General features: G+C 43.9%; 1 non-coding gene and 1 pseudogene across 1 annotated transcript; both read right to left on the bottom strand.

Annotated features, from left to right (window-relative positions):
- Nucleotides 1-424: 424 nt before the first annotated feature.
- Nucleotides 425-7,221, bottom strand: LOC132533774 (polycomb protein EED-like; annotated as a pseudogene).
- On the bottom strand, nt 2,320-2,445 carry LOC132534190 (small nucleolar RNA SNORA3/SNORA45 family). Its single transcript, XR_009545864.1, has one exon. It is a non-coding gene; the product is annotated as a small nucleolar RNA SNORA3/SNORA45 family (small nucleolar RNA).
- Nucleotides 7,222-8,956: the final 1,735 nt, after the last annotated feature.

Raw genomic sequence — 8,956 nt, forward strand, 5'->3', positions numbered from 1 at the left:
ACATATATATATATATATATATATATATATATATATATATATATATATATATATATATACCAGAGTACTGATTATCTCTGGCTTATGGTGGCACAGGGACTGAACCTGGGACTTCAGAGCCTCAGACATAATCATGCTATCTAACCCCTACCAAAATGATAAAATATAAAAATCTCTTTCATGATAGGCTGAAAGTATGAATCTCCACCCCTGTGAAACAATTACAGAAGCCAGACCTTCCACCTTCTACACCCCATAATGATCCTGGGTCCATATTACCAGAGAGATAAAGAATAGGGAAGTCTTCAAGGAAGGGGATGCAATACAGAGTTCTGGTGGTGGTAACTGTGTGGAATTGTACCCCTTTTATCCTATGGTCTTGCCAATTTTTCCATTCTATAAATGATAAAAAATACTTTAAAACTTAGAAAGCAAAAGGCTTACAATTCTACAGATATGAAAAAGAATATGAGAGGAACAAAAACCTCTCATGAAAATCCAGAGAAATATGAAAGAAATGATGTTTAGTCATTAATACTAGCTTTGCTAGGACAATTTTAAAAAACTAGCCTGAGAGATGGCACAGTGGCTAAAGCCTTGGGACCTCAGGCAAGAGGTGCTGAGTTCAATCCTGGTATGCATATGACTGTGATAATCGGGTTATCTCTCTCATTAATAAACAAATAAATATTCTTAAAATTTTTATTTAGGGTGGAGGCAGACAGCATAATGGCTATGCAAAGAGACTCTCATGTCTGAGGTTCCAATGTCCTGCACCACCGTAAACCAGAGCTGAACAGTGCTCTGGTAAAAATAGAAAATAGAATCAATAAAAGTTATAGTGGAAAGAGACAGAAATTAAGAGGAAAGGGGAGATAAACACACCTGCAGCACTGTTTCCGCACTCATGAAGCTTTTCCCCCTGTAGGAGGGGGTTGGCGAATTGGATCAGGGTCCTTAACAGTACGCTCTACCAGGTGTGCCACAGCCCAGCACCAGGAAGGAGAATCTCTTGGCCTAATCATATATATTTTTAAATTTAAATTTACTTAATCAATAACTGATACTCCAAGACCAAAGCACTGCTCAGCTCTAGCTATGGGTGATGCTGGGGTTTCTATCTGGGTCCTTAAAGAGTCAGGGATGAATGCCTTTTGTATAATCATTTTGCTGTCTCCTCAGTCCGTAACTTTATACAAAAAAACAGCCAAGCCAACTACATAAACTTCAAAAACATCACAATTCAGTATTTATGCACACACCTGCATCTACCAGCTCACATCCAGGAAGACTTACTCTTTTGCTTCATACTGTTGTGAACACTAATGGATCCCCACCTTTACTGCGCCAGTTAAACTGAACCTCAAACAGTGGCTGTCTGTGACCTTCCTATAAAATAAAAATGAGGAAAAAATATGAGTATTTTAGAAATCAAAAACAGGGTAAGCCACTTGACCATTTCTCCATACAACATTCTTCCAAAATACAAGCCAGTATTTTATATACCATCACTTTCTGATACATAAAGAGACTTAACAGTCCAGTTAAGACATTTTAAATAAATTTATTTTATTTTATTTATTTAATATTGAATAGAGATAGAGAAAAATTGAGAGGGGAGATGAGAGAGAGACAGAGACACCTGTCTCCCCTTGCTGGTGGGGGGGACGAGGGGCTTGAACCCAGGTCCGTGCACACGGTAGCGTGTGTGCTCAGCCAGGTGCCCCACCACCTGCTCCCCCCCCCCCCCCGTTATGACATTTTCAAATACTGGCTGCATGGTAACATTTTATTACAAACACTTAACTCAGAGGCTTGGTGACAAGTACTTATCTAGAAAACTGCTTGAAACTTGCTTTCTATTTTCTTAAACCATCATAAGATTTTGAATCAAAATCAGTACTTTTAATGACTCTTCCTCTGTGTGCTTTCACACTCACAAGACATAAGCTCCCCCTACACCTCAGTCAGCTTCTCAGCCCTTCTGCTAAAGAATGTGGTCTTCAGGACATCAGTGGGCTTTGGGAGCTCTCCCTCCAGAGCCCTGTAGCAGCCCTATCACACCACATCAGGTATGGGAGTAGCTCCAATCTTAATTCTGGTAGCGTTTTCCAGTGTCTGCACTCTGCACATGGTCCAGGGTGGACAACTGAGCAAAAGTTCTGACTCCTCTTTACATAGCAATGCTTCTTACCAACTTCCCCAAAGTAACCTTGGTGTAATGGAGGTCTCCTATGCAAACCTAGAGGTCAAACCACTAAGGAAGTGCCCTGACATTGGCCTCTTGTGGACACTATTTTTAGTACATATCAATGTAATGCATGTCCCTGCCCTGTTGACTATGCCAGGAGGGCCATAGCAAGAGAATAAGGTCAGCAGTGATACTCCAAGGACCCAAGCACACTAAGACAAAAGATGGTACCCAAGAATGACTCTAGTTTCAATAACCCACAGCTCCAAGATGGAAAAGGAACAGATGTAGAGGAAAACAACTAAAATCACCAGTCATCCCTCCCTCTTATCGATAAAATCTACTGAGGAAGAAGTTTTCACCTCCCCCCAGGGTTATTGCTGGGGTTCAGTGTCAGCACTACTAATCCACCTCTTCCAGTGGCCTTTTTTTGTTTTCATTTTTTACCCCAGTTTGACAAGACAGAGAGAAATTGAGAGGGGAAGGGGAGATAGAGAAGGGAAGGGAGAAATATGTGCTTCACTGCTTGTGAAGTGTGCTCCTGAGGTGGGGAATGTGGACTCAAACCTGGGTCCTCGCACTTGTACTTGGAGATAATGGGCACTAAATCAGGTGTGCCACCACCAGTCTCCCCCGAGGACGTAATTACTTATGTAACCAAGTCTGTCTTCCCCAAATACTCAACAATCAAAAATGTATTACATTTATATGCTCTCCTTACACACATACTGTCACCCCCCCCCCAACTTCTTTTTACTTCTGCTCAGCTCTGGCTTACAGTGGTGTGGAGAGTGAACTTGAGATCTTTGGAGTCTCAGACATGACAGTCTCTTTTGCATAATTATTACGCTATCTCCCCATCCCACATTTATACCCTTTCTTTGAAAGCAATCACAAGCAAAGAACAAAACATATATGTGGGAGTTGGGCAGTAGCGCAGCGGGTTAAGCGCAGGTGGCGCTAAGCACAAGGAGCAGTGGAAGGATCCAGGTTCGAGCCCCTGGCTCCCCACCTGCACGGGAGTCACTTCACAGGTGGTGAAGCAGGTCTGCAGGTGTCTGTCTTTCTCTCCCCCTCTGGGTCCTCCCCTCCTCTCTCCATTTCTCTCTGTCCTATCCAACAACGACGGCATCAATAATAACTACAACAACAAAATAACAAAGGCAACAAAATGAATAAATAAAAAAATAAAAATTTTAAAAAACATATGTATGAACTGCACAAAAATATCTTTCAATTCATACAGACTTAAGGTTAACTAGTCAACTATTTTCAGAAACAAGTGCTACTTATATATTTTTAAGATTTTATCAAAAGAGTAACATTTCCCACAATAGTTTCCTTGAATAAAAACAGAAAAAATAGTCTTATGTGCCAAGTATTACCCATTTAAAACAAAGTAAAAAATTAAGCAATACAAAATGACTATTCATCTCAACTACAAAACAGAAAACTTGAGAATAATCTAAATTGGAATTACTCTAACCTCGACAGTTTCTCAAAGATACTTTCCACTGCAAAGTAACTGTAATGCTTAGTGTTCAGCACATACCTTGAGACTATTCACACACTTGAAGGAGTATTTACACTTCTTTGACTTCCATTTCCTTTCCCCCAGCTTTACCTTCCAGGTGCATTCATGGTAATGGTATGTGTATCGGGGCATTCTGAACTTGTATCACCTTCTACACGGACAGCATCATACTGCAAGGAATAAGTTTAGGGGGAAAAATCCACCAAGTGTGAGCACACTTTTTTAGTAGCAAATTACTTTTACTGGGTAGCTTGATATAAAAAAAAGCATTTTCCAAATAAAAAGCATATCAGCTGGTGTCAGCAGGTGGTTCACCTGTGGAGTATACAGGCTATCATGACTAAGACCCTGGGTCTGAGTCCCAGGCCACCATAGAGGACAGTTTGTGTGGTGGGGGTGGGGCCTCTGGAGTAGTGGAGATGTGCTGTGGGGTCTATCCTGTCTCTCTATCTCTCTTATCACTCACCTATCATCTAGAGAAAAGAAAAAAGTGGCAGGGTTGTTGGCATTCAGGTGGGGTGACACTAACAGGAAAGCTAATCCAACTGGTTCCCTCCCCCCCTTCTCTCTCTCTCTCAAGGGATGACACAAAGCAGGGACACCGGAGATAACTGATGTGTTCTCAAATATCCTTTATTATCAGGTGGGCATGAGTTTAAATAGAAAACCAAACTAAGGACATTATTCAAATATGTCAGAAATTACAGGTTTCTTAAAGGTCAGCTTGCCCCTATGGTATGGGGCTGGTATCACAGGAATTGATGAGATACAAGACACTTATTCACCATGACGCAAACAACTTAATTATCCAAAGGTATTTGGAAGAAACATAGGGGTTAAACCAGTAGAGAGAGACAGAGAGAAGATGGATATCAAAGGCCATATAGTTGAGAATTTCTCTTGTCTGGGGTCTGAGGTGTATGATGGAGTGTATGATAAGGTGTGTTCTCCTCTGTGATCAGAAGGTGAGGTGAACTTTGAGTAAATGAATCTTAAGGTAGGCAGCCATGTGGCCTGCGGTTAATGGAGAGGGGTAGGGAGGTTTCTGTGGGCTTGAGAGTCAAAAAGGAAGAGCTAAGTATAAGAGATGTGGTTTCTCCCCATTGCTCACCTCAGCAAGGGAGACTTACAAGTGGGTGTCTTTCCCAGACCTTAATCCAGGGATGGGGGAGCTCTCCCTAAGCTCTATCAAGCTTACACATAGCCCCACACAGGGTGGGGACAGCAGGTGGCTTACCAGGGTGCCAGCACAAGTCACCACATGGTAACATCTTGGGTGGCTGGGGGAAGTTTGACAAGTGGTGGAGTGGTGTTACAGTCTATCTCATTCTCTGTTCCTTATCCTTTATCACAAGAAGAAAAAAAGAAGAATCTGGACACTACAAACAGTAGAGTCCTCTAAGTATTAAAGTCCCAAGTGAATTCTAGAATTGGTGCCTTAACATATCAGCAAAAAATACAAAGAAAGCACCCCCAATGAGAATGATGGGAATGATACTACCTTTATGTGGCCTCATGTGTGCCAGTCACTTTAATATTCTGGCTTATTTCACCTAACTGATCTTTTGCTGGGTAGGGTTGCAGGTTTCAAACTCACTTGCACTTAACCCACTGTAATACTACCAACTCCCTATCTGTGGGAATTCTAACCTACTACCTGTATCCAGTACCAGGTTCTAATCACTGATAAAATGCAAGGACCGGCTTAAGGATCCCAGTTCACGCCCCCGGCTCCCCACCCAAAGGGGAGTCACTTTACAGGTGGTGAAGCAGGTTGGCAGGTGTCTTTCTCTCCCCCTCTGTCTTCCCTTCCTTTCTCCATTTCTCTCTCTGTCCTATCCACCAACAACGATAACAATGACAACTGCAACAATAGAACAAGGGCAATAAAAGGGAACAAATAAATAGTTTACAAAATGTAAACTCCCAATACTGAGTAAGATTGGGAACACAAGTAGGAAAGGGAAAATGATGTAAAATGCAGTCTCCAGAAAGTTCAAGGATAAATCCCACAGACAAGCCCCCACTATCTTGAATACTTTGAAAGTCAAGGCCTACCTTGCAAAGGCTGTGTCTGTGCCAGTGTATTTCAGTGATGAAGACTCTAGGGACTAGATGTGTAAGATGCAACCTTTACTCCTAACATTGGTCCAACAAAAACAAACACCACACACCCTGAGAAACTTACACCAGCCTCCTGTAACAAACCAGTTTAAGCTATGATCTTGAGGTCTGTCAGGCAGCCCCCCCTGCTCCATCCTCCATTGCTGACACCATGGCCTATTTACATAATCACTGTTTTGCCTGATCTATCTTCTTTGTACCTTGAGATCTGCCCTGCCTTCAGGGTATTAATTAATCCCACCCACGGGTTAAAACCTTCACAACATTTGCTAAAAGAGTCTCTAACATTCGCCTGCTCTTTCCTTTTCTCCATGCCCTTTCCTAGTCATTTCATTTTCTGACTTGCCACTTCCGGTTTGTGTTGTCTCTGATCAATAAAACCCATTGCTTTCCATCTCTGCCAGGAGTTCCTGGTCTCTCTTCCTCTCCTGGTCTCTCTTCTGTTAGCTAAGCAGCAGCCCAGGTTGGCTCCGGTCCAGTTCTCTCCAACCCAGAGAGCAGGTGCCCAGGAAGAAACACCTGTATCCTTAGCCTAGCAGTGGTCTATCAGAAGAGGCTTCAGAATTTAGAAGAGCAACTTTGAACACATCGTCACTTAAGACAGTTTGAGGAGCTCACTGTATAGAAACTTCACCATGAAACTGGGCTTAGTGGTAACATTCATTTCTTTCTTTTCCTTTTTATCAGAGTATGGCTCAGCACCAGCTGCTGGTGTTGCTGGGGGCTGAATTTAGAACTTTGGAGCCTCAGGCAGAAATGTGATTGTGCAGAATCATTATGCAGGTCTCCCTTGCCCTAGTAATGCCAACTTGTTATTATTATTCCATGTCTCATGACTCGCCTCAACACAGTCAGTCACTGGGCCTAGATGAGTCATCAAGGTCCATGGCAGAGCTTTAAAAATTTAGTAATAGTCATCATAATCATAATCATAACAGTAATAGATTCGACTTTGGAGGTTGGGGAGGAGGCACAGCAGGCAGGGCCCAGGCTTTGCAAACACAAGGTCGCAGGTTCCATCCCCCACTCCACGCATGCCAGGTTCCTGCTCCAGTCTCATTTAGAAAATTATCATTGTTATTTTGTTAATGTGACCACGGGTGGTGAAGGAAGGGGAAAGGAAGAAAGAGAAAGGGTGATAAATGTCTGTAAAAACTCACAAAGCCAGGAGTCCTTGCTCTGACTCCCCCGCTGCCAGTGGGATGGGAGCAGAGCACACCCAGAGCCCTGCACTCCCAGACCACACTGCACTCACATTCTTGTCCCAGGACAGGTTCAGGTTGCTGTTCCAGTTGCTGCTCAGCTTCTGCTTCTTGGAGGCAGGCATGTAGCTTCCCACCACTACCACCACTGCCACACCTCCCTCAGACATGTTCCCCTGCCGTCACCAGTGTGGCAAAGGGCTCCCAGCCTCCATGGGCGGGCGGGCTGGCGACCTCCACACTGCTGACAAAGACACGTGCCCGCCCGCACGTGTCTGGCCAGTCAACGACTGAGAGTGATCGCTGGGCTCTGAAGGCAGCGCCTTGCCTCTCCTCTCCTCACAGGACCCCTGCCCACCAGTGCTTGGACAGCAGAGGTGGGCTCTGAGGGTCTCCCCTCAACCCCAGCTCCTACGCAAACGGTGCAGGAACACTGCCCACACCTACGTGCCCAGCCGCCTGGAAGACGCTGGAGTCTGGGCCGTGGACCAGCCCACTCAGCCTTGGTGGCCCACTACACGGCTCGGCTCTGTAATCTCCGATGCAGTAGTTAAAACCTTCACATTATGCACAGGGATGTTCACAGCCCAATTTTTAAAAACTCAGATGGGAATTGAAATGCTAGAGGAAGCCAGACTGGCCTCCCCCATCCTGTCAGTGAAAGAGTCCCTGGCAGGTGCGCAGGCGCCAGTTGAGTTCTCCAGTGGTCCAGTGGGCGCAGATCCAGGCCACGCCCCGTCGGGCCACGCCCCCTCAGGCCAGGTGGATGTGGCCTGGGATGGGTTTCTAGGCCCCACCCCATGTTCTGCTCAGGGCCGCCCAATTCAGCCCTGATGCATATTTATGAGACTGAGTGATGGGTGTCCTCCAGGCAGTGCTCCTGCTGGGTCAAGTGGATGAAGTCATTCTAGAAGTAGGAATATAAGTCTAAACTCTCAAGTGCTCTATTTTTTATTAATTTTTAAAAAGTTAGCCAGAGCACTTTTCAGCTCTGGCTTAAGGTGGTGCTGAAGGTTGAGCCAGTGACATTCGAGCCTCAGGCATGACAGATATTATTACTATTATTAACCGCCATGATGTCGCCCTGGCATATTAACAGTAGTTAAAGCATCCTGGAGCTTGATTCAGGACTGTTGGAGCAAGTACTGAGGCTCCTAGGAGAGAAAGATTCTGTTCTAATTATAGTAAGGTCAGAGATTAGGGGTCATGAGGCAGTTGGGGGACGGGGGAGTCAGGACAAACTGCCCACAGTGTGTGGCTTTGGTACAGTGATGATTTTAGCAGAAGGCACTTGGATCAGGCTATCTCAGGACTCCCAGGACTCCACATATCTGACTAAAGACGGATCCTCCAGTGGCACGGGAGGTAGTGAAGTTCATAAATCAATGACCTGGCAAGCCTGAGGTCTTTTCTGAGCAATGTTCTTGTTCTCTCTCTCATCATTAATATTTTTTTCTTTTAAAAGCATTGGGCATGAGTAGATAGCATAGTGGCTATGCAAAGAGACTGTCATGTCTGAGGCTCCAAAGTAACAGGTTCAATTTCCCGCAAGACCCGAGCACTGCTCTGGTGTTTCTCTCTGTATATTACTATCTCAGCATTGCTCTCAAAAATAAAATAAAATAAAATACTTTAAAAAATTAATTTCTTTAAAAATTTTATTTATATCACTGACTTAATAATGATTGACAATGATTTAATAATGATTGTGGGTTTAAGAGGGTTATAATTCCACACAATTCTGAAGGCTTTTTTAAAATTTATATAATTTTACTTTATAAAATGGAAATATTGACAAGAACATAGGATAAGAAGGGGATAATCCCACACAATTCCCACCACCAGAACTCTGTATCCCACCCTCTGCCCTGATAGCTTTCCTATTCTTTACCCCTCTGGGAGTAT

Source organism: Erinaceus europaeus, chromosome 17 (assembly GCF_950295315.1).
Source record: "Erinaceus europaeus chromosome 17, mEriEur2.1, whole genome shotgun sequence".
Classification (NCBI taxonomy): domain Eukaryota; kingdom Metazoa; phylum Chordata; class Mammalia; order Eulipotyphla; family Erinaceidae; genus Erinaceus; species Erinaceus europaeus.